The sequence below is a fragment of the Oryctolagus cuniculus genome, chromosome 17 (genome assembly GCF_964237555.1).
Source record: "Oryctolagus cuniculus chromosome 17, mOryCun1.1, whole genome shotgun sequence".
Lineage (NCBI taxonomy): Eukaryota > Metazoa > Chordata > Mammalia > Lagomorpha > Leporidae > Oryctolagus > Oryctolagus cuniculus.
The window spans coordinates 44,751,860-44,776,815 of NC_091448.1; the positions used below are offsets into that span (position 1 = coordinate 44,751,860).

Here is a 24,956-nt window from a genome sequence, read left to right on the forward strand (position 1 = left end):
ACTATGGATGTTTGTTTTCACACACTCTCAAGTTGTCCCACAAAAACACAACATCTGCTGCCCATGCCAGCCAGAAGTACAAGAGTTGTGTATGCAGGCATAATTAACCCACCCAGCAGCCTCTATTTCCATGCAGGGAGGAGGAGAATGAATTTTAGATAAACCTAGCATAGTAATATGACCTAACAGAAAAGTGGGACCATGATCACCACTCTCTGGAATCGTCTACAACATGACAGTGTCCAAAGCAGGTCCCGCCCTGACTACCCTGCAGAACTATTTTGCATAACCCAGGCTTCCCAGCAACCAGGGCTCATTTGCTGTCCCTCAAGGAGATGCTCTTTGGGCTAGCCTGAAACTGCTCAAAGATAAAATAGCATTCATTAAAAAAAAAAAAAGATGTATTTATTTTACTTGAAAGTCAGAGTTACACAGAGAGAGGAGAGGCAGAGAGAAAGAGAGAGGTCTTCCATCCACTGGTTCACTCTGCAGTTGGCTGCAACAGCTGGAGCTGTGCTGATCCAAAGCCAGGAGCCAGGAGCTTCTTCTGGGTCTCCCACACCAGTGGAGAGGCCCAAGGACTTGGGCCATCTTCCACTGCTGTCCCAGGCCATAGCAGAGAGCTGGATCGGAAGTAGAGCAGCTGGGACTCAAACCGGGGCCCATATGGGATGCCGGTACTAGAGGCGGCGGCTTTACCCACTAAGCCACAGTGCTGGCCCCATAGCATTCAAACAATAACAAAAAGCCCTCAGATTTTCTTAGTATCTATCTTTGAACAGTACTAAGAGCTTCTACATTTTTTTTCTGGTGCTTTCTCTGTCACACTATGACGTAAGAATTGAGATTTAGAGAACCTGAAGTTCAACTAGCTTGTTCAAAGCCACAGTAAAATTACATATCACAAGCAGATTCCACTCTCGCACCTCCCAATGGGCATGTTGCTTCCCGAGGGATATGAGACCTTCTATGAAAAATTTAAAACCTACATATAATTATGAGTCTTGAAATTTTTCTGTGCCTCTCAATATAGAGAGGGATAGGAGAAAAATGTTATTTTGCGGTTTTTAAATAAGAAGTCTTTGTGAGGACAGACTTCTAAATTGCCTCATTCTAAATTCACATAGAAATGATCAAAGGAATAAAAATAGAGGAAAAAACTTCCATATGCCAGGAACTTTGAGAAATTTCTGGTAGTTAGAATGCAGAAGGACGTAACTGGAAGGAGGGGTCAGCTCAAGGCTCTACTTCTGTAGAATATTTTATCACCCCAATAGAATTCCATGAACATCCCTTTGCTAAGGATTGAAGGGTATGTGCAGGCCAGTGGGGAGACACACTCAGACGCATATCCACCTCTAGTAAAACCCACTGTCACTCTTCCTTAAATAGCAACCAAAGTTGGACAAACATAGACCTCTCTCTATTAAGATAAACAAATATAGAAAAACCATCAGACCATGAAAAAGATGCTCTTGCTCACAGGATGAAGTTCCCTTGAAAAATCAGAACAAACGTAAATAAAACAGCTGATTCAAAAGCTCCTATCAACAAAAAATTAAGCATTTCCCCCCAAAATGATATATCACCAATGCCTTACTTGGTAGTTGCTCAATAAATGTGAGAGTACCAAAAAGTTCATGGAAAAATGGAACTGGAAGACAAGTTTGGGGTGCGCAACTGGCCTGCCAGTTAAAACACTGGTTAAGGGGCAGGCATTTGGCACAGTGGTTAACATTGCTATTTGGGGTGCCTGGTTCCCAAATCTGAGTGCCTGCATTCAAGTTCCAGTTCCACTTCCAATTCTAGCTTCTTGCTAATGCACACCTTTGGAAGCAGAAGGTGAGGCTCAGGTACTTCAGTTCCTGCCACCTAGATTGAGTTTCCAGGTTCTTGGCTTGGGCCTTGCCTAGCCCCAATTATTGCAGGCAATTTGGAATTAACCAGAAGACAAAAGATCTTTCTCTGTAATATTTTCTCTCTCTGCCTTTCAAATAAAATAAAAATAAATAAATAAAATTTTTTTTGACAGGCAGAGTTAGACAGTGAGAGAGAGAGACAAAGAGAAAGGTGTTCCTTTTTCCGTTGGTTAATCCCACAATGGCCAAGTGGCTGCTAAGCCAGCGTGTTGCGGCCAGCGCGCTGCGCTGATCTGAAGCCAGGAGCCAAGTACTTCCTCCTGGTCTCCCATGCGGGTGCAGGGTCCAAGGACCTGAGCCATCCTCCATTGCCTTCCCGGGCCACAGCAGAGAGCTGGCCTGGAAGAGGAGAAACCGGGACAGAATCCAGCACCCCAACCGGGACTAAAACCCGGGGTGCCGGCGCCGCAGGCGGAGGATTAGCCTAGTGAGCTGCGACACCGGCCATAAATAAAAATGTTTAAAAAACACTGGTTAAGACACCCATGTTAGAGTACCAGGGTTCAATACTTGGTTCTAGTTTCTGACTTCAGCTTCCTACTAATGCAGAACCTGGGAAACAACAGTGATGTTTCAAGTCATTGGTTTCCTGCCACCATAAGGAACACCTGAATTGAGTTCCTGACTCCCAGCTTTGGTCCTGGCTCCACCATGGTTGTTGTGAGCATTTGGAGATTAAAAAGTAGATGGCTGATGTGTAGCATAGCAGGTAAATTCACCTCCTGTAACAGTGGCATCCCATATGGGCACCAGCTAGAGTCCTGGCTACTCCACTTCCAATCTAACTTCCTGCTAATGGCCTGGAAAAAGCAGTGGGAGATGGCTCAAGTGCTTGGGCCCCTGCCATCCACATAGGAGATCCATATGAAGTAGCTGGCTCCTGGCTTCGGCCTGGCCCAGCCCTGGCTGTTGTAGCCACTTAGGGAGTGAACCAGTGGCTGGAAGATCTCTTTCTGTCTTCCTTCTCTCTATATAACTCTGACTCAAAATAAATAAATAAATCTTTTTTTCAGTGAATGGGAGCTTGCTCTGTTTGTCTCTCTGCCTCTCAAATAAATAATAAATTTTAATTTTTTTAAAAAGACACATTTAGTGCTAAAAAATTTAAATCCATGCATAATACTAATTTTCCATGAACTTTTTGAAGACCCTGTGTTTGTTGAAAACATTGAACGAAGGGGCCGACACTATGGCGTAGTGGGTAAAGCTGCCGCCTGCAATGCCAGCATCCCATATGGGTACCAGTTCGAGTCCAGGCTGCTCCACTTCCAATCCAGCTCTCTGCTATGGCCTGGGAAAGCAGTAGAAGATGGCCCAAGTCCTTGGGCCCCTGCACCCGTGTGGGAGACCCAGAAGAAGCTCCTGGCTCCTGGCTTCAGATCGGCGCAGCTCTGGCCATTGCGGCCAATTGAGGAGTGAACCAGAAGATGGAAGACTTCTCTCCCTTTCTCTCTGCCTCTCCTCTCTGTGTAAGTCTGACTTTCAAATAAATAAATAAATAAATATTTTAAAAAAGAGAAAACATTGAATGAAAACATCAGGGACCTCAGAAAGGGAAAGAGAGTAGAAACAGAGGCAGTAATTAAATAATTTTCCTGGGGCCAGCATTGTGGCACATTGTTTTAAGCCATGGCTTCCAATGCTGGCATCCTTTCTGGGCACTGGTTCCAGTCCTGGTTGCTCTACTTCCAATCCAGCTCCCTGCTAATGCACCTGGGAAAGCAGCAGAAGATGACTGAATATTTGGGCCCCACATGGGAGATCTGGATAAAGCTCCTGGCTTCTGGTTCCTGGCTTCTGCCTAGCTCAGCCCTAGCCAACGTGGCCACTTGAGGAGTAAACCAGCAGATGGAAGCTCGCTCTCTCTCTCTCTCCCTCCCTCTCTCTGTCTGCCATCTCTCTAAGTAACTCTTAAGAGTTTCATTTTCATTTGTATTTTTTTTGACAACTTACAATTTCTTATTTTTTTTTTTATTTTATTTTTTTTTTTATTTTTTGACAGGCAGAGTGGACAGTGAGAGAGAGAGACAGAGAGAAAGGTCTTCCTTTGCCGTTGGTTCACCCTCCAATGGCCGCCGCGGCCGGCGCGCTGCGGCCGGCGCGCTGCGGCCGGCGCACCGCGCTGATCCGATGGCAGGAGCCAGGAGCCAGGTGCTTTTCCTGGTCTCCCATGGGGTGCAGGGCCCAAGCACCTGGGCCATCCTCCACTGCACTCCCGGGCCACAGCAGAGGGCTGGCCTGGAAGAGGGGCAACCGGGACAGAATCCGGCGCCCCAACCGGGACTAGAACCCGGTGTGCCGGCGCCGCTAGGCGGAGGATTAGCCTAGTGAGCCGCGGCGCCGGCATGACAACTTACAATTTCTAATAAACACATTAGGCATTTAGCCTAGTGGTTAAGAGGTCCATGGTAGGCCGGCGCCACAGCTCAGTAGGCTAATCCTCCATCTGTGGCGCCAGCACACCGGGTTCTAGTCCCGGTCGGGGCGCCGGATTCTGTCCCGGTTGCCCCTCTTCCAGGCCAGCCCTCTGCTGTGGTCTGGGAGTGCAGTGGAGGATGGCCCAAGTGCTTGGGCCCTGCACCTGCATGGGAGACCAGGAGAAGCACCTGGCTTCGGATCAGCGCAGTGGCCGCAGAGGCCATTGGGGGGTGAACCAATGGAAAAAGGAAGACCTTTCTCTCTGTCTCTCTCTCTCACTGTCCACTCTGCTTGTCAAAAATAAAAAAAAAAAGTCCTTTTTCAGAAAATAGGCAAGGTCTAACAGGGCAGACTGTATGAATGAAACAGAGCTGGGGGAATTGGGGAGTGGGAGGTATAGAGCGAGGGGAAATAAAAGTATGCTAAATACCCTGACTATACACAGGAAAAATCAAGAGCTATTCTTTCATTGTGATATTGAAAATAAGGTGGGTTTTTTAAATTTAAAGGTAAGTACTTCAGAATAAAAACAGGATATACAACTTTCAAAGCATTAAACAGAATTTTTAAAGTAAAGAAAACATAGTTCATATAGTAACAGACAAGTAAAAGAGAAAATCATGTAGAATATGAAAAAGAATGGGGTGGATATTATGGCTCAGTGAATTAAGCTGCCACTTGGAATACCCACATTCCATATCTCAGAGTGCTTTGGATTGAATCTCACCTCTACTTCCTATCCTGGGAAAGCTGCAGATGATGGCTTAAGTACTTGAGTCCCTTGCCACCCACATGGGGAGACTTAGATGCAATTCCTGGCTCCTGGCTTTGTCCTGGCTGAGCTCCAGCCATTGAGGCCATGGAGGGGTGAACCATCTGATTGGAGATTTCTCTCTGTGTGTAACTCTGCCTTTCAAGTAAATAAGTAAATAAATATAAAAAAAAGGGGGCCAGTGCCATGGCTCACTTGGTTAATCCTCAGCCTGTGGCGCCAGCATCCCATATGGGTACCAGGTTCTAGTCCCGGTTGCCCCTCCTCCAGTCCAGCTCTCTGCTGTGGCCTGGGAGGGCTGTGGAGGATGGCCCAGATGCTTGGGCCCTGCACCCATGTGGGAGACCAGGAAGAAGCACCTGGTTCCTGGCTTCGGATTGGCGGAATGCGGGCTGTTGCAGCCATTTGGGGGTTGAACCAATGGAAGGAAGACCTTTCTCTCTGTCTCTCTCTCTCTCACTGTCTATAACTCTACCTGTCAAATAAATTTAAAAAATCTGAAAAAAGAAAATAAGATGCCAGAGGCTAGTATTGTGGCACAGCAGGTTAAGCCATCACTTACAACTGTAGCATCCCATATCAGTGCACCAGTTTGATTCCCAGCTACTCTGCTTCCAATCCAACTTCTAGCTAATTTCCTAAGAAAGCAGCAGAAGATAGCTCAAGTACTTGGGCCTCTTACCCCCTGTGGGAGAACAGCATGGAGTTACTGGCTCTTGGCTTGGCTTTGACCTGGCCCAGACCTGGCTGCTTGGGGTATGAGCCAGCAGATGGAAAATCTCTCTCTTGCTCTCTTTCCCTGTCAAAAAAATAAACCTTAAAAAAAAATAAGTAACAGAAACAGAAATATCAGAACAACTATCCAATGTATCTTTAACATAGTGTGTGAACAAACATTCCACATATTCATTTCAATAATCTTACAGAATGTCATGAAGCCACCAAAATCAGGGTAGAATAGAAAATGGAATATAATAAGAAAATATAATAAAAAGTCCAAAAGAGCATAATGAGTATTTCTGTGTTAATTTCAATTTGACTTAAAACAGAATATAGAGGCAGCAGGAAAACATATTGGCTGAGATATGAACTGTAGAATTAGATCTAGAGTTTGCATCTCAGATCTACCATTTACTAACTACATGACCTTAGGCAAAAAAATATATATATATACTCTCAGCCTCAGTTTACTCATTGTAAACTGAAAATGAGAGTATCATCCATAGAATGATTGAGAGGATTACAAGAGAAAATATGTATAAAAAAGAAAATCAAGGTGCCTATCATATCCAACAAACAGCTGTTTTTAAAGATTACTTATTTTGGGGGCGGCACTGTGGCATAGCAGGTAAAGCTGCTGCCTGTAGTGCTGGCATCCCATATGGGCGCCAGTTTGAGTCCCAGCGGCTCCATTTCTGATCCAGCTCTCTGCTATGGGCTGGGAAAGCAGTGGAAAATGGCTCAAGTCCTTGGGCTCCCACACACACGTGGTAGAACCAGAAGAAGCTCCTGGCTCCTGGCTTTGGATAGACACAGTCCAGCCATTGCAGCCAATCAGGGAGTGAACCAGCAGATGGAAGACCTCTCTCTCTCTGCCTCTCCTTCTCTCTGTGTGTAACTCTGACTTTCAAATCAATCAATCATTTAAAAAAAAAAGATTACTTATTTTTATTTTTTATTTGAAAGGCAGATGAAGAGAGAAAGCCAACTGTGGTGGAGAGAGGTCTTCCATTCGACGGATCACTCCCCAAATGCCGCAGGAGCCAGGGCTAACCCAGGCTGAAACCAAGAGCCAGGAAGTCCATCTGGGTCTCTGGTATGAGTGGAAAGGACTGAACGACTGGAGCCATCGACTCGTGCTTCCCAGCACGTGCATTAGCAGAGAGCTAGATCAGAAGAAGAGCAGCCAGGACTCATACCAGGTACTCTGATATGAAATGTGGGTATCCCATGAGGCAGCTTACACTTATATGCCACAATGCCTGCCTCTAAATATTTTTTTAAAGTTTTATTTATTTGACAGGCAGCGTGATAGAGAAATACACACAGACACACCCACACAGGGAGAGAGAGAGAGAATCTTTCTTCTCAGTTCATGCTCCAGATCCCCACCCAGCAGGGACAGGGACACACTAAAGGCAGGATCCAGGAACTTTATTGCATCTCCCAGGAATCCAAGTACGTGGGCCATTATCTGCTGGTACATTAACAGGGAGCTGAACCAGAAGCAGAGGAGCTAGGACTCGAACCAGCGCTCCAATATGGGATGTGGGCAGGGCATCTCAAGCAATGGCTTAACCTGGCCCACCCCAATGATAACTATTTCTGTGTGTGATAACTATTGTATATATGTAAGTGTGTGTGCCTACTGATACACACAGAGAAATAAGGCTGCAAGAAACTATACCAAGGTGTTAGCAATGGTTACCTAAAGGTGGTGGGATTTTGAGTGATTTTTTTTGTTTCTTCATCATACTTTTCTGCAGTTTCCAAAATTCCAATGAAGAACATGCTTAATTTTACAATTAAAACAGGAAAAATCATTAATGAAAATTATTTTCGGGGTCGGTACTGTGGCATAATGGGTAAAGCCACCGCCTGTAGTGCTGGCATCTTATACGGGTGCCAGTTCAAGTCCCAGCTGCTCCACTTCCAATCCAGCTCTCTGCTGTGGCCTGGGAAAGCAGTAGAAGATGGCTCAAATCCTTGGGCCCCTGCACCCATGTGGGAGACCCTGAGAAAGCTCCAGGCTCCAGGCTTCGGATTGGCACAGCTTTGGCCGTTGCAACCAATTAGGGAGTGAACCAGCAGATGGAAGACCTCTCTCTCTCTTCCTCTCCTTCTCTCTCGTGTAACTCCGACTTTCAAATAAATAAATGAATCTTTAAAAAAATTATTCTCTAGAGTTTTGACATATCAATATAAATAGAAAGAATAAATCATAACCTTCCAAAAGCAATACCTATTCTTAGATATTTAAAATGCCCAACATTATCTCTAAAGGCAGTGGTGTCTTTCATATAGCTTGAGCTCAGTTTTAGCAAAACAAAACAAATGTCTTTTTCTCTGAATGGTGAATGCCTTGGAGTTACTCCAGAATAATATTGAATTACTCACATTGAATAGTGAATGCCTGGAGCAACTCCAGAATAATATGAAATCAACTTTATTTCAGTGAGAACTTTCAAGCCTACAGTCCTGTAAATTGAATCAGTCTTGGTACATGTATCTGTTCCCAAAACTATTCTCCAAATCTACAGATACTAGGCGGTGGCACTAGGAGATCAGATACCCTAGACAGATGCTATTTGATGATGAGAGTAAAACTGGGGGAAATAGAAAATGGGAACACAACACTAATCATTAAAATGCTGTTAGTAACATCCATTTCCCATCCAGGCTACCTTTACCACAGGAGTACATGATAAATAGCATTTCATTCATTCCTTTATCCTTTCAATTAAGATTTATTTACAAGCCTACCATAAAAACAGCACTGTGTTGGGCACTGGGTTTACAGTGGAGAACAAAACAGACAGGGTCCCTGCTTGCACAGGGCTGAGAGCCTAGTGGAGATGACAAACACATGCACAAATAGACACATAATTGCAAATTGTAATGAGTACTACAGAGGAAAATATAGAATGCTATGAAAGAGAATGGGGTAAGAAGGGGGTTACTTAAAAGATCTCTTCAAGTAAGTGACATTTCAGCTGGGGCCCAAAATATGAGTTAGGTGAAGGAATGAAAACAAATAAATAAATAAAACTTTAAAAAAATTTAAAAAGACGGGTAGGTGCTATGGTGCAGTGGGCTAAGCCTACGCCTGTGGTGCCAGCATCCCAAATGGGTGCTGGTTCAAGTCTTGGCTGTTCCTCTTCTGATCCAGCTCCCTGCTATGCCCTGGGAAAGCAGTAGCAGATGGCCCACATCCTTGGGCCCCTGCACCCATGTGGGAGGCCCATAGGAAGCTCCTGGCTTAGGATCAGCGCAGCTCTGGCCATTGCGGCCAAATGGGGAGTGAACCATCAGATGGAAGACCTACCCCTACCCCTCGCCTCTCCTTCTTCTCAGTGTAACTCTGACTTTCAAAAAAAAAAAAAAAAAAAAAAAAAAAAAAAAAAAAAAAGGCACAGGCGCCAGTGCTGTGGCACAGTGGGTTAATGTCCTGGCCTGAAGCGCCAGCATCCCATATGGACGCGGCTTCGAGACCGGGCTTCTCCACTTCCAATCCAGCTCTCTGCTATGGCCTGGGAAAGCAGTAGAAGATGGCCCAAGTCCTCGGACCCCTCACCTGCATGGGGGACCCAGAAGAAGCTCCTTGCTCCTGGCTTTGGATCAGCGCAGCTCTGGCCATTGTGGCCAATTGGGGAGTGAACCAGCGGATGGAAGACCCCCCCCTCTCTCTCTGCCTCTCCTTCTCTCTGTGTAACTCTGACTTTCAAATACATAAATAAATCTTTAAAAAAAAAAAAACACAATACAGTGATACAACACAGATGGCACCAGCACAGGTCCTAATTCTGTCACTTAACTGTTAACTTCCTTGCTGGGCCTTGCTGGGCCTTGCTGTAGCATCTTCAGAATGAGATGGATTTCCTTTCTGAACTCCATGTGAACATTCATTATATTTCATAATTAAAATACTTGTTCTTTTGATAATGTCAGTTTTACTATTAAAGTGAACATTCTGAGGAAGAGGAGTAGGAAGTCCCCACCAGTTTAGGAAAGCTGGAGGAGAGAACTATATTTGCTCATTTGCTTTTGTCACTCAGTTCAAGAAGGCTAATTACGATCATGAGCTAGGTCATCTATTTTTATTAAAGTAAACTGTTATTTTCAAGGAAATGGTCTATTTGAAGCTTTCTCAAGGGAAATCCAGCGACTTAGCCTGAGAGTTTCATTGTGAAGTTTCTAGATCTTCGTGGTTTTCACTTAAATACACTGCACATTTGAACCCTATGGTACCTAGATAAATGTCAGAATGAAACTTATAAGAGGGGCCGGGACTGTGGTGTAGCGGGTAAAGCTGCTGCCTGCAATGCTGGCATTCCACATGGGTGCTGGTTCTAGTCCCTGCTGCTCCACTTCCAATCCCACTCTCTGCTGTGGCCTGGGAAAGCAGTAGAAGATGCCCAAGTCCTTGGGCCCATGCACCCACGTGAGAGACCTGGAAGAAGATCTAGGCTCCTGGCTTCAGATTGGCACAGCTTTGGCCGTTGTAGCCATTTGGGGATCAAACTAGCAGGTGAAGACCTCTCTCTGCTTCTGTCTCTCTGTAACTTTGCCTTTCAAATAAATAAATAAATCTTTTAAAAAAAGAAACGTAAGAATATACCCAGAAAAAAAAAAGAATATACCCAGAGAGAACCCTGACACCACACTGGAATAGCACTAACTCCAATATGCCAGGCACAATGCTGTCCACTTGCATACAATGGCTCAGTTAAGCCCTCTAACAGTTCTATATGATACAGTTAATTCTCTTTATTGACAGTAGTTATGTTTCATAAAGTAGTTGTGAACACTGAATTAGTGAATACGAAACTACTGCTCCTAGGAAAAATAGACAGTTTCCTTCCTGCAAGCCTCTGATTACAATATTTTTGCATCTGTTCAAAGACAAGAGTTAATATATATATGTATATATTTTAAAGATTTATTTATTTATTTGAAAGTCAGAGTTACACAGAGAGGGGAGAGGCAGATGAGAGAGAGAGATCTTCATCTATTGGTTCACTCCCCAATTGGCCACAATGGCCAGAGCTGCGCCGATCCCAAGCCAGGAGCCAGGAGCTTCTTCTGGGTCTCCCACATGGGTACAGGGGCCCAAGGACTTGGGCCATCTTCTACTGCTTTCCCAGGCCATAGCAGAGAGCTGGATTGGAAGTGGAGCAGCCGGGTCTCAAACTGGCGCCCATATAGGATGCTGGTGCTTCAGGCCAGGGTGTTAACCTGCTGCGCCACAGGGCTGGCCCCTATATAAAAATATTTATTTATTTATTTATTTATGAATTAGAGAAAGAGGGGGAGACACAGAGAGAAAGAGACAGAGAGATCTTCAGTCTGCTGGTTCACTCCTCCAAATGGCCACAACAGCCAGGGCTGGGACAGGCTGAAGCCAGAAGCTTCGTCCACGTCTCCTAGGTGGGTTCAGGGGCCCATGTAGTTGGGCCATCCTCTGCTGCTTTTCCAGGCACATTAGCAGAGAGCTGGATTGGAAGTGGAGTAGCCAGGACTCAAATCAGCATTCATATGGGATGCTGGCATTGCAGGCAGCAGCTTAACACCACAACACTGCCCCCAGTGTATATTGTTGATTCCTCAACATCAAAATGCTGGCCAACAGCACTACAATTCCTGCCTGAATGAAGCTTTTCTGACCATGTTTTCTCCATCACAGTGTTCTTGCACTTAAGAACAGTAGACAGAACTTCAGCAATACACTTGGGGACCATTTTAAACTGCAAAACCACCAACAAAACAACACAAAAATTCCAAAAATGTGACACCAAATAGACCACGAAAAGGATACTTTTTACAGTATGAGAGCTAAAACAAGAAGGCAAAACATTGCCTTGTTCGACCTCAGCTAGAAACATGCACTTTAGGTAATTCCAATTTATCACTGCTCTGGATACGTCCAGGAATGAGCACAAAAGCAGTGGTTATTGATTTTTAGGGTTACAAATACATTTTAGCAAGTTGGTGAATTCACAAGTGCAGCATCTGCAATTAATGAAGATTAATTTAGGCTGATGATATTCATAGTTCGGATGAAGAATTTGAAGATCATAGGTGTTATGTCACTTGCCAAGGTCTTTTTTTTTTAAGATTTATTTTTTTATGTATTTGAAAGGCAGAGTTACAGAGAGAGAGAGAGAGAGAGAGAGAGAGATGTCACATACACTGGTTTATTTCCCAAATGGCTGCAAGGGCTGGGCCAAGTCAAAGTCAGGAGCCAGGAGCTTTTTCTGGGTCTCCCAGGTGGGTGCAGGGGCCCAAGGAATTGGACCATCTTCTGCTGCTTTCCCAGGCACATTAGCAGGGAGCTGAATCACAAGTGGAACAGGCAGGACTCAAACTAGCACCCACATGGGATGTTGGCTTTGCAGGTGGAGGCTTAACCCTCAATAATGCCAGCCCCTGCCCTACCCTACCTGGGTTGTTTAACATAGTAGAAAAGATGGGATTTATCTGATAAGCAGAGAGAGAGAGAGAGATTGGGAGATTACCATCTACTGGTTTACTCCCCAAATGTTCATATAACCAAGATTGGGCCTGGCCAAAGCCAGGAGCCAGGGATTCAGTCCAGGTCTTCCACATGGGTGTCAGGAACCCAGCTACTTCAGCATACCATAGTATGCATTAGGAGGAAGTTGGAATCCAGAACTCAAACTCAGGCACTCTCACGTAAGATGCACTTGTCCCGGCCGGTGCCGCGGCTCAGTAGGCTAATCCTCTGCCTTGCGGCACCGGCACACCGGGTTCTAGTCCCGGTCGGGGCGCCGGATTCTGTCCTGGTTGCCCCTCTTCCAGGCCAGCTCTCTGCTGTTGCCAGGGAGTGCAGTGGAGGATGGCCCAAGTGCTTGGGCCCTGCACCCCATGGGAAACCAGGAGAAGCACCTGGCTCCTGCCATCGGATCAGCGCGGTGCGCTGGCCGCAGTGCGCCAGCCGCGGCGGCCATTGGAGGGTGAACCAACGGCAAAAGGAAAAAAAAAAGATGCACTTGTCCCAAGCAGTGTCTTATAACCATTAGGCCAAATGACCACTGCAAAGATAGGATTTAAACACAGGTTTGCTCAACACCAAAACCAAATGCACCAAACCACTATTATCTCCTATAGTCCCTTAGTAAGGAATCAATTAAACAAATGGTAATCAGATTCTTTTTTATTTTATTTATTTATTTATTTTTTGACAGGCAGAGTGGACAGTGAGAGAGAGACAGACAGGAAGGTCTTCCTTTTGCCGTTGGTTAACCCTCCAATGGCCGCCGCGGCCGGTGCACTGCGCTGATCCGGTGGCAGGATCCAGAAGCCAGGTGCTTTTCCTGGTCTCCCATGGGGTGCAGGGCCCAAGCACTTGGGCCATCCTCCACTGCACTCCCTGGCAACAGCAGAGAGCTGGCCTGGAAGAGGGGCAACCGGGACAGAATCCGGCGCCCCGACCGGGACTAGAACCTTGTGTGCCGGCGCCGCAAGGCGGAGGATTAGCCTAGTGAGCTGCGGCGCCAGCCCTTTTTTAAAAAAAAAAAAAAAGATTTTTTTTTTTTTTTTTTTACTTGAGAGTCAGAGTTAGGCAGAGAGAGAGAGAGAGAGAGAGAGAGAGAGAGAGGCCTTCCATCCAATGGTTCACTCCCCAATTGGCCGCAACAGCCGGAACTGCGTAGATCCGAAGCCAGGAGCCAGGAGCTTCTTCCAGGTCTCCCACGTGGGTGCAGGTGCCCAAGCACTTGGGCCAAACTCCACTACCTTCCCAGACCACAGCAGAGAACTGGATCAGAAGTGGAGCAGCCGGGACTAGAACTGGCACCCATATGGGATGCCAGTGCTTCAGGCCAGGGTGTTAACCCACTGCGCCACAGCGCCAGCCCTGATCAGATTCTATAGAAAGTGACATGTGTGATAAATAGGTGACACTTCAGTATTACTTTGCTAATACTTATTAAAAGCTACCAAATGAGGTCTTATCTGCTAGGAACTTTCTGTTCTCTATCTACTTGATTCTTAGGATTATCTGATAGGGTACTTTCTGTACAAACTTCCATTTAATGGATTAGAGACAGAGAAGTGATGTGGTTTGTATAATTTCATACAGTAAATAAGAAGAGTTGGTCTCTGGCTTTTGGCCAACATATTGTTCTAAATCCAAGAAATGGATGTTTGGTACAATAGTTAAGATGCCACTTGGGACACCCACATCCCATATCAGAGTGCCTGGGTTCAAGTCCTGGCTCTGCTCTTATTAATTCCAGCTTCCTGCTAATGTGCACCCTGGGAGGCAGCAAGTGATGACTCAAGTAATTGGGTCCATGTCACCCACACAGAGGACCCAGATTGAGCTCCCTGCCTCTGGTTTTGGCCTGGCCCAACCCAGGCCTTTGTGGGCATTTGGGGAGTAAGTCAGCATGTGGGAGGTCTCTCTCTGGCTCTGTCTCTTTGCCTTTCAAATAAATAAATAAAAATTAAATCCAAGAACAGGCATATGATCAAAAGAACAACAAAAGGGCAGAAATTATGAAAAATGGAAAATGTTATAAAAGTGAAGATTATTAAAAATAAAACAGAGACCCTAAGGCTCTTCTGGCACTTTTTTTTTTAGTTAAGATTTATTTATTTATTTTAAAGGTAAAATTACAGAAAGGGAGGGAGAGAGAGAGATATCTTCCATCCACTGGTTCACTCCCCAAATGGCTGCAATAGCCAGGGTGGGGCCAACGCCAGGAGCCAGGAACTTCTTCCAGGTCTCCCACATGAGTACAGGGCCCCAAGCACTTGGGCCATCCTCTGCTGCTTTCCCAGGTACATTGGCAAGGAGCTGGGTTGGAAGTGGAGCAGCCAGGATACGAACTGGTGCCCATATGGGATGCCAGCATCACAACGCTGGCCCCATGCTCCTTTAGTATATGACTAAGCAGAGGGACAAAGTAGAGATGTGGCTGTTAGATGAGAATCTATTTAGCATGCAGCTGACAGAGATATTCACAGCATTTTTATGGCTAATCCTTATGTTAAAGTTTGTCCCTACGGCCGTAGCGGCCATTTGGTAAGTGAACCAATGGAAGGAAGACCTTTCTCTCTCTGTCTCTCTCTCACTGTCTATAACTCTACCTGTCAAAAAAAAAAAAAAAAATTAAAACTGGCCGGCGCCGCAGCTCAGTAGGCTAATCCTCTGCCTGCAGCGCTGGCACCCTGGGTTCTAGTCCTGGTCAGGGTGCCGGATTCTGTCCCGCTTGCTCCTCTTCCAGTCCAGCTCTCTGCTGTGGCCCGGGAGTGCAGTGGAGGATGGCCCAAATGCTTGGGCCCTGCACCTGCATGGGAGACCAGGAGAAGCACCTGGCTCCTGGCTTCAGATGGGCACAGCGCCGGCCATGGCGGCCATTAGGGGAGTGAACCAACGGAAAAGGAAGACCTTTCTCTCTGTATCTCTCTCACTGTCCACTCTTCCTGTCAAAAAAATAAATAAATAAAATAAAATAAACTAAACTATAATGGGGCTGGCAGCGAACTATAATGGGGCTGGCGGCGTGGCTTACTTGGCTAATCCTCCACCTGTGGCGCTGGCATCCCATATGGGCGCCGGGTTCTAGTCCCAGCTGCTCCTCTTCCAGTCTAGCTCTCTGCTGTGGCCTTGGCCACAAATGCTTGGGCCCCTGAATCCGCATGGGAGACCAGGAGGAAGCACCTGGCTCCTGGCTTTGGATCGGCGCAGCGTCGGCTATAGTGGTCATTTGGGGAGTGAACTAGCAGAAGGAAGACCTTTCTGTCTCTCTCTCACTGTCAATAACTCTACCTGTCAAAAAAAATTAAAATAAAGTTTTTCCCTAGATACAGGAATCAGAAACAGTAAATGGCAGCATATATTGTTGTTATTATGCTAAAAAAAATGGAATGTCTCATAAATCTTGGGGAAAATCTTGTAGTGTATCAGGCAGAACAGTTTAGATGGTGGGAATTGTCAAGTCAAAGGCAGCCAGTACACACCATTAAATTTCTGAAAACACTGTGTTAGGTTTCATGTGAAAGCCGAATAAGTGTTCAACTCACTGTCTTCCATGATCTCAAATTCCATGCAAATCCAGAGAAATGTCTATGTTAATCTATCAAGATAGAGAGTATTTTTCTTTCTTTTTTTTAAAATATTTACTTATTTATTTGAATGGTAGAATAACATGAAGAGAGGGAAAGACAGAGAGAGACAGATATCTTCCATCTGCTGGTTCATTCCCTAAATGCCCCAACAGCCAGGAGTGGGCCAGGTCAAAGTGAGGAGCCAGAAACTCCATATAGACCTCCTACATGGATATTATCTGCTGCCTCTCAGGCACATTAGGAAGAGGCTGGCTTGGGAAGGTCAGAGTAGCTGGGACATTCCATAGGGGGCACAGGCATCCAAAGTGCAGCTTAACCCCTGCATCCCAATGCCTGCCCCAGAGAGCTCTTTTTCTAAGAGAAACTAAGTAACTCAGAAAGATCTGTGGATTAAAAATTGCTCTTGGCTACCTTTCTCAGTTATGTTGCTTTTGCTTGCAAGTAACAAAAAAGAAAAACTCCAATTTAAACAATAAGGAAAACGTGTTACCTCACACAAAGGGCAGCAGAAAGGACAGTTACTGGGTTGATTTTTGTTGCCAAAAACGACATTATCAAGGTTGTACATCATTTTTCCATCTTTCTGCTCTGTCATTTTCTGCGTGTTGCTTTTGTCTTCAGGTTTGTCATGTTTGTCTGATGAATACAGAATGGCAGCTGCGGCTCCAAGGGTCACTTTAGACATGACCACATTAAAAAGAAGAGGAGCCATTTCATTCTGTAGGTGTCTTACCTTTAGGAAGGAAACTCATTTTCCAAAGGCATTCCCTAACACCCCAGCAGACATGTTTTCATGTGTTATTGGCTAGAACAATTTCACATGCTCATGACTAAACCATGACTGGTTTCTTTTGATAAAAATTCACTTCCTGGAGTGGCACTGTGCCACCACCTGCAACACTGGCATCCCATATATGCTGTGGTTTGAGTCCCAGGGGTTACATTTGCCATTCAGCTCCCTGCTAATGCTCCCAGGAAAACAGCGGAGGATGATGCAATGTGCCTGCACCTACGTCGGGGAACCAGATAGAGTTCCAGGCTCCTGGCTTTGGCCTGGCCCAGCCATGGCTGTTGTGGCCATTTGGAGAGAGAGTCAGTGGATGGAAGATCTCTCCTTTGCTCCGTAACACTAACTTTCAGATAAATAAGTCAATCTTTAAAAATAATTCACCTCCTGGAAATGAGTCATTATTAATAGTGATAACATTGATCACAATATCCACATCTCAATAAATTTAGGATTTTATTGGTAAGAAAGAATGGGAGGAGTGAACAATAGTTGAGAAGTCATTAAACAGAGGGTCTATCATGTTGCCAAATAGTGATTATTTGGGGTGGGCGTTTAGCCTGGTGGTTAAGAACTGGCTAGGATGCCTATGGCCCACACTGGGGTACCTGAGTCTGATACTCTGCCCCGGCTCCTGATTCGTTTCCTGCTAATGCAGATGCAAGAAGCAGCAGTGATGACTCAAGTAACTGGGTTCCTACTACACCCATGTGGGAGATCTGAATTGAATTCCTGGCCATTGTTGGTATTTTGGGAGTGAATCAAGAGATGGGAGCATTCTGTCTCTCTGCCTGTCAAATAAATAAAAATTTAAAAAATACATGAATAAGTAGAGGTTAACTGATGTCATGCCCATAGGCCATGGTTAGAAGGTATCAATATATTATACACAATAAATATATTGATTAGGGCCGGCGCCACAGCTCACTAGGCTAATCCTCCGCCTTGCGGCGCCGGCATACCGGGTTCTAGTCCCGGTCGGGGCGCCAGATTCTGTCCCGGTTGCCCCTCTTCCAGGTCAGCTCTCTGCTGTGGCCCGGGAGTGCAGTGGAGGATGGCCCAAGTGCTTGGGCACTGCACCCCATGGGAGACCAGGAGAAGCACCTGGCTCCTGCCTTCGGATCAGCGCAGTGTGCTGGCCACAGTGCGCCGGCCACAGCGGCCATTGGAGGGTGAACCAACGGCAAAGGAAGACCTTTCTCTCTGTCTCTCTCTCTCACTGTCCACTCTGCCTATAAAAAAAAATATATATATATAGAGAGAGATTAATAATGGACATACCTATTCAGCATCACAGGTTTACTTTTTCTTTTTTTGCAATAATATCAGTAACTTCTCTTTTCAACCATCTAGATTAAAGCTGAAAACACTATGCCTTGTTACCCACAAATACTTCAAAAGATCATTACCACAAATGTAGATATTCTTGTATGTAACCACAATACAACTATCAAAGTCAGGAAAATAACACTGACACATTACTACCCTCTAATACTCAGAATCTATTCAAGTTTCACTCATTGTCTCAATGATGTCCTTTGCAGCTATAGGATTCAACCCAAGATGTATATTGCATTTACCTGTCCCTTGATCTGGAACAGAATTCCACAATATTTCCTTGACTTTCAACATCTTACACTTTGAAGATTAAGGGCTATTTTGTAGAATATTCTTCGTTTTAAGTTTATCTGATGATTTCTCATGGTTAGAATTAGATAATGCATTTTTGGCAGGTTTATCACACGCATGATGCTGCATTTTCCCCATAGCATCTTATTAGGTGCTACAGAATTTCAATTTGTCTGAGCACTGATCATGTAAATATCGATCACTTGATTCGGGAGGTATGTGCCAGGCTTCTCTACTGTAAATTTATTCTTTTTCACTTTGTAATTATCAAGTATTTTGTGGGGAAGTATTTTAAGACTAAGTAAATATTTGTGCCTTATCAAAAAAAAAATTTTTTTTTTGACAGGCAGAGTGGACAGTGAGAGAGAGAGAGACAGAGAGAAAGGTCTTCCTTTTTGCCGTTGGTTCACCCTCCAATGACTGCCGTGGCCGGCGCGCTGCGGCCAGCGCACCACGCTGATCCGATGGCAGGAGCCAGGTACTTCTCCTGGTCTCCCATGGGGTGCAGGGCCCAAGCACTTGGGCCATCCTCCACTGCATTCCCTGGCCACAGCAGAGAGCTGGCCTGGAAGAGGGGCAACTGGGACAGAATCCGGCACCCCGACCAGGACTAGAACCTGGTGTGCCAGTGCCGTAAGGCGGAGGATTAGCCTAGTGAGCCACGGCGCCAGCCTCATCTACTAGTTTCAGCATCCACAATGTTTCTTGGCTGATTTAATGACTATTATGATGATTGCTAAATGGTGATTTTCTAATTCTAGAAGTTTTTTGGCATTTATTGTTTTGTATTGGCTGTATAGAAAATCATTCTAGTCTTATCATTTGCTTACTTATCTACTTACTTATGTCAGTGTGCACTCATGGATTTCTATTGTACATAATCCATTATTTTATTTTGATGCTCTTATTGTATCAGATTTAACCTCTTCCAGCTGGCTTCTGTGTCCTTTCTGACATATCCTCATCATTCTTTGAGTACCACCTTATTATATTTATTTATTTGTTTATTTTGCACAGTAAGATTTTCCAAGCTTATCTTCTACTTCCTATATCCCAACCCTGGAATAAGTCATTTCTCCTTATGTCTTTTAACAGAGAGTACTACTTAGAAACCAAGATATGGGCACTTATACTCATTGCTATTAGATTGTTGCTGTTTCCAGACCCCCTAGGAGCTAAAGGGTATTTATCTGTTAGAGTCCGAATGTAAATGTCCCTCCAAAATTCATATTTTGAAACTCAACCCCAATGATGACATTAAGAGGTGGAACCTTTGGGAAGTTTCTAGGTCCTAAAAGTAGAGTCCTTGGAAATGGGATTAGAGCCCTAATAAGAGAAACCTGAGGGAGATTTTTGCCCTTCTTCTACATGGGGCAGATAGATAGAATGCACCATCTATGAGGAATGGTGCCCTTAATAGACACCAAATCTTCTGCCACCTTGATACTGGACTTCACAGCCTCCAGAACTGTGAACAATACATTTCTGTTATTTATAAATTCCCCAGTGTAAGGTATCTTATAGCAGCTTAGAACTAAAACAATGTTTAATATATACACACACATATGAGGGGTCATCAAAAGGTTCATGCAAAAAACATATCGTGAAATGCTATACATGGATTTCAAAATGTTTTGCACCAAAATAAATTTTTAATTCCATTTTTCCATGAACTTTTTGAAGCCCTTCTTTATATATGTGTATGTGTGTATACACATGTTGTATATATATATGACACACACATACAAGTAAATTCACACCTGTATTTGTTTTTATATCTACCACTCTATATTTTTAAAATTATTTATTTATTTGAGAGGCAGATAGAAAGAGAGAGCTCCCATTTTCTGGTTCACTCCCAAATATCTGCAACGGCCAGGGCTGGTACCAGGGAGCTGGGAAGGCATTCCAAATCTCCCATATGAGGGGCAAGGACCTTGTTAACTTGAGCCGTCACCTGCTGCCTCCAGGGTTTGTATTGGCAGGAAGCTGGAGTCAGGAACTAGAGCCAGGGATAGAACTCAGGTACTCTGGTGTGGGATGTGGGCATGTTAACCACTATCTTATCCACAGCCAAATGTCTGCCCCCTCATATATTTTAAATCATGAGTTCTTACCAATTTAAATTTTAAAATATAATAGAGGGTACATTTTTTCCTTTCCATATTTGTAATATCCTCAATACTTATTTACTGAATCAATTCTCCACATATTCCCAATAGTGACTCCATTTCCATGTTATCTTTGTCCCAGGCAAACGCTACCCCCAACCCACTCACACTCCAGCACCCCTTACTCTCCTCCCCTGTATCCACCTTGCTTTACCCTAACAGCTTTTGAACTGAATTATTCAGGAAGACAGAACAGCAGGTAGGCAGGCAGGCTCACATTTTCTTCTGAATAAACCTTAGGAGAGGATACCTTAACCCAGAGGATGAATTCTAAGAGTAAAAACTATTGGATGCTATGACAAGTGGGTGGACATTATATTTTACAGGAAACAGTCTCCGGTGACAATCTTTAAATAGTAAGGTAGAAGCAGGTGTTGGGTCCAGGAGTTAGATCACTGCTTGGGATGCCCACGTTCCGTATTGGAGTTCCTAAGTTCAAGGCCTGGCCCCACATCCAATTCTAGATTCCTGCTAATGCATTCTATGGAAGGTAGTAGGTGATGACTCAAGAAGTCAGATCCCTGCTACCATGCAGGAGACCCAGACCAAGTTTCTATTTCCTGGTTTCAACAGTGCTGACTGGTGCAGGTGGTTGAGGAACGAACCAGCAGATGAGAGACCCCTCTATGTCTTTCAAATTAATTAATTAATTATAAAAATTAAAATATAAACATAGGAACTTACAGTTAATTGAGAATTTGCTTTTTTTTCTTCTAAATAGTGTTTAAATGTAAATAAATTACACACATAGGCTAGAGTCGTGCTATTCAAAAATCCACAAGCAGTCAACTTTAGTTTCTGGTATCTTGTCAGAAATATAGACTCTCAGTCCCCACTCTCTGCCTCCAGAATAGGAATCTGCATTTAACAGGGACCCCAGGTAATTCATCTGAGTTGGGCCAAGCATTTGGCCTAGCAATTAAGATGCACTGTTGAGATGCCATATCAGAGTACCTACTTTCAATATATATTTATAACTTTATTTTATTTTTTATTATTTTTTTGACAGGCAGAGTTAGACAGTGAGAGAGAGAGACAGAGAGAAAGGTCTTCCTTTTTCCGTTGGTCACCCCCCAAGTGGCTGCTATGGCTGGCGCACTGTGGCCGGCGCACTGTGGCCGGCGCACTGCGCTGATCCGAAGGCAGGAGCCAGGTGCTTCTTCTCGGTCTCCCATGCGGGTGCAGGGCCCAAGGACCTGGGTCATCCTCCACTGCATTTCCGAGCCACAGCAGAAAGCTGGACTGGAAGAGGAGCAACCGAGACAGAATCCGGCGCCCCAACCAGGACTAGAACCCAGTGTGCCGGCACTATAGGCGGAGGATTAGCCTATTGAGCCGCAGCGCCGGCTCTATTTATAACTTTTTAAAAAAGATTTATTTATTTGAAAGGCAGGACCATGGAGAGAGAGAGGAATAGGAAGCGAGAGAAAGAGAGAGACCTTCCATCCACTGGTTCACTCCCCAGATGCCTGCAACAGCTGGGACTGGACAGAGCTGAAACCAGGGACCAGGAACTCTAACCTAGTCTCCCACATGGGTGGCAGGGGCCCAGGCACTTGGGTTTATCATCTGCTGCCTTCCCAGGCGTATCAATGGGAAGCTGGATGGAAGCAGAGCAGCCAGGACTTGAACCAGCACTCCAGTGTGGGACTGCATCACAATGCTGGCCCCTACTTCTGGCTTTTGACTCTAGCTTCCAGTTAATGCAGACCCTGGGAGGCAGTGGTGATGGCTCAACTAATTGGGTTTCTCCTATCCACATGGGAGACTGACTAGAGGCCGTTGTTGGCATTTGGGGAGTGAAACAGCAGATGGGAATGATCTGTCTCTGTCTCTGTCTCTGTCTCTCTCTCTCTCTCTGTTTCTCAAATAAATAAATGAAAATTCGTGTGGACATTTGGGGTGAAGCCAGGGCTTGGTATGTATGCATCTCATATCAGAGTACCTGAATTTTAGTCCTGGCTCCACTCGCTCTTCCAGCTTCCGAATAATGCATACCCTGGGAGGCAGCAAGTGAAGACTCAAGTCCATTAACCTATGTGGGAAACCAAAATTGAGTTCTTGGCTTGGATCTGGCCCAGCTCTGGCTATTGTGGACAGTTAGGGAGTGAATCAGCAGAAGGAAGCTCTCACCAAAAGTCTCTATGTCCTGCCTTCCAAATAAATAAATAAATAAATATTTTTTAAAAGAATCTTAGAGGGGCTGGCACTGTGGCATAGCAGGTAAAACTATCCCATATGGGCGCCAATTCAAGTCATGGCTGCTCCACTTCCGATCCAGCTCTCTGCTATACCCTGGGAAAGCAGTAGAAAATGGCCCAAGTCCTTGGGCCCCTGAACCCGCATGGGAGACCCAGAAGAAGCTCCTGGCCCCTGGCTTCGGATTGGTGCAGCTCCAGCCTTTGAGGCCGTCTGGGGAGTGAACCAGCAAATGGAAGATCTCTCGCTTGCTCTCTCTCTGCCTCTCCTCTCTCTGTGTACTCTGACTTGCAAGTAAATAAATAAATCTTTTTTTTTAATAAAAGAAAAATAAAAGAATCTTAGGGGGCCATCACTGTGGTACAGTAGGTTAATCGTCTGCCTGCGGTGCTGGCATCACTTATGGGCGCAGGTTCTAGTCTCAGCTGCTCCTCTTTTGATCCAGCTCTCTGCTATGGCCTGGGAAAGCAATAGAAGATGGCCCAAGTACTTGGGCCCCTGCACCCGCATGGGAGATTGGGAAGAAGCTCCTGGCTTCTGGCTTCAGATCAGGACAGCTCTGGCCATTGCAGCCATTTAGGGAGTAAACCAGTGGATGGAAGATCTCTTTCTCTCTGTCTCTCCCTCTCACTGTCTGTAACTCTACCTCTCAAATAAACAATAAAATCTTAAAAAAAGAAGAATCTTAGAAAAACAAATAAAAATATGAGAACAAATTAAAAAAATAAAATCACTGAGTTAGAACGTTCACCCACTAGTAGCAAAACTCACCTAAAAGTTCCAGAAGTTAAAGATGAAAGTAAATACTTCAGGGCTGATGGTGTGGCATAGCGGGTTAAGCCGCCATCTCCAGTGCTGGCATCCCACATGGGCGCCGGTTCAAGTCCTAGCTGCTATACTTCCAATCCAGCTCCCTGCTAATGTGCCTGGGAAAGCAGCAAAAGATGGCCCAAGTCACTGTGCCCCCGCACCTGCATGGGAGACCCAGAAAAAGCTCCTGGTTCCTGGCTTCAGATTGGCTCAGTTCCGGTTGTTGCAGACATTTGGGGAGTGAACCAGTGGACAGAAAATCTCTGTCTATCCTCTCCCTCTCCCTCTCTCTGTGTAACTCTGCCTTTCAAATAAATAAATAAATATTTTGAAAAAAGGTAATACTCCACCCTATCTCATCTCTTATGTTTTTGTTTTTATTCTCTCACTTCCTGCTTTGTCTACCTCTCTCCCTTCCTCCTCTCCTTTTCAACTAGTTCTCTTATACATAGGACTATGTGTGTTTATATGCTGTAAGTATTTGTACTTACACTATAAAATTGTGTTGTATTTATTGTGCAGTATGTATTTATATAATAGAAACCATTCATACTATAAGTTTAGAGTTTTTTGTGGTCAGATGTTAAAAAATTTGGCTAGTGGGACCAGTGTTGTGATTAAAGTTGCTGCCTATTATGCAACATCCCATATGGGTGCCATTTCAAGTCCTGGCTGCGCCACTTCTAATCCAGCTCCCTTCTAATGGCCTGGGGAAAGCATCAGAGAGTTGAACAAATGTTTGAGCCCATGCCATTATGTGGGAGTCCTGGATGAAGCTCCTGGTTTCCTGGCTTTGGCCTGGCCCAGTCATGGCTGTTGGAGCCATCTAGGGAATGAACCAGTGGATGAAAGAGCTCTCTCTCTCTGCCTCTTCTTCTCTCTGTAACTCCGCCTTTTGAAAATTAATTAATTAATTAATTAAAAAAAAAAAGTCTGGCTAGTGTTTCACAAAATAATGTTTGAGAAAGCTGCAGCTAAAGGGGCCAGTGCTATGGTGCAGTGGGTAAGGCTGCCACCTTCAGTGCTAGCATCCCATGTGGGCACTGTTTCGAGACCCAACTGTTCCACTTCCAATCCAGCTCTCTGCTATGGCCTGGGAAAGCAGTGGAAGATGGTCCAAGTACTTGGGCCCTTGCAAGGAAGAAGCTCCTGGCTCCTGGCTTCGGATCAGCCCAGTTCTGGCCAATGTGGCCATTTGGGGAGTGAACCAGCAGATGGAAGACCCCTCTCTCTGCCTCTGCCTCTCTGTAACTCTGCCTTTCAAATATTTAAATAAACCTTTTAAAAAAAGTACAATAAAGTAAAACCCAGGTGGATCACTCTACTTTCAGAATTAACTTTAAATGAAAGGCTGCATTATATTCTATTATTTTTCTTACCAGAAAATGCCAGCATTTCAGTTCTGGAATCAGACAGATCTGGATTCAAACACCAGT

General features: G+C 44.9%; 1 protein-coding gene across 1 annotated transcript in view; it reads right to left on the reverse strand.

Annotated features, from left to right (window-relative positions):
• NUFIP2 (nuclear FMR1 interacting protein 2) overlaps positions 1 to 24,956 on the reverse strand; it is a 145,181-nt gene that overhangs the window by 52,279 nt on the left and 67,946 nt on the right. The gene's annotated exons all lie outside the window — the stretch shown is intronic.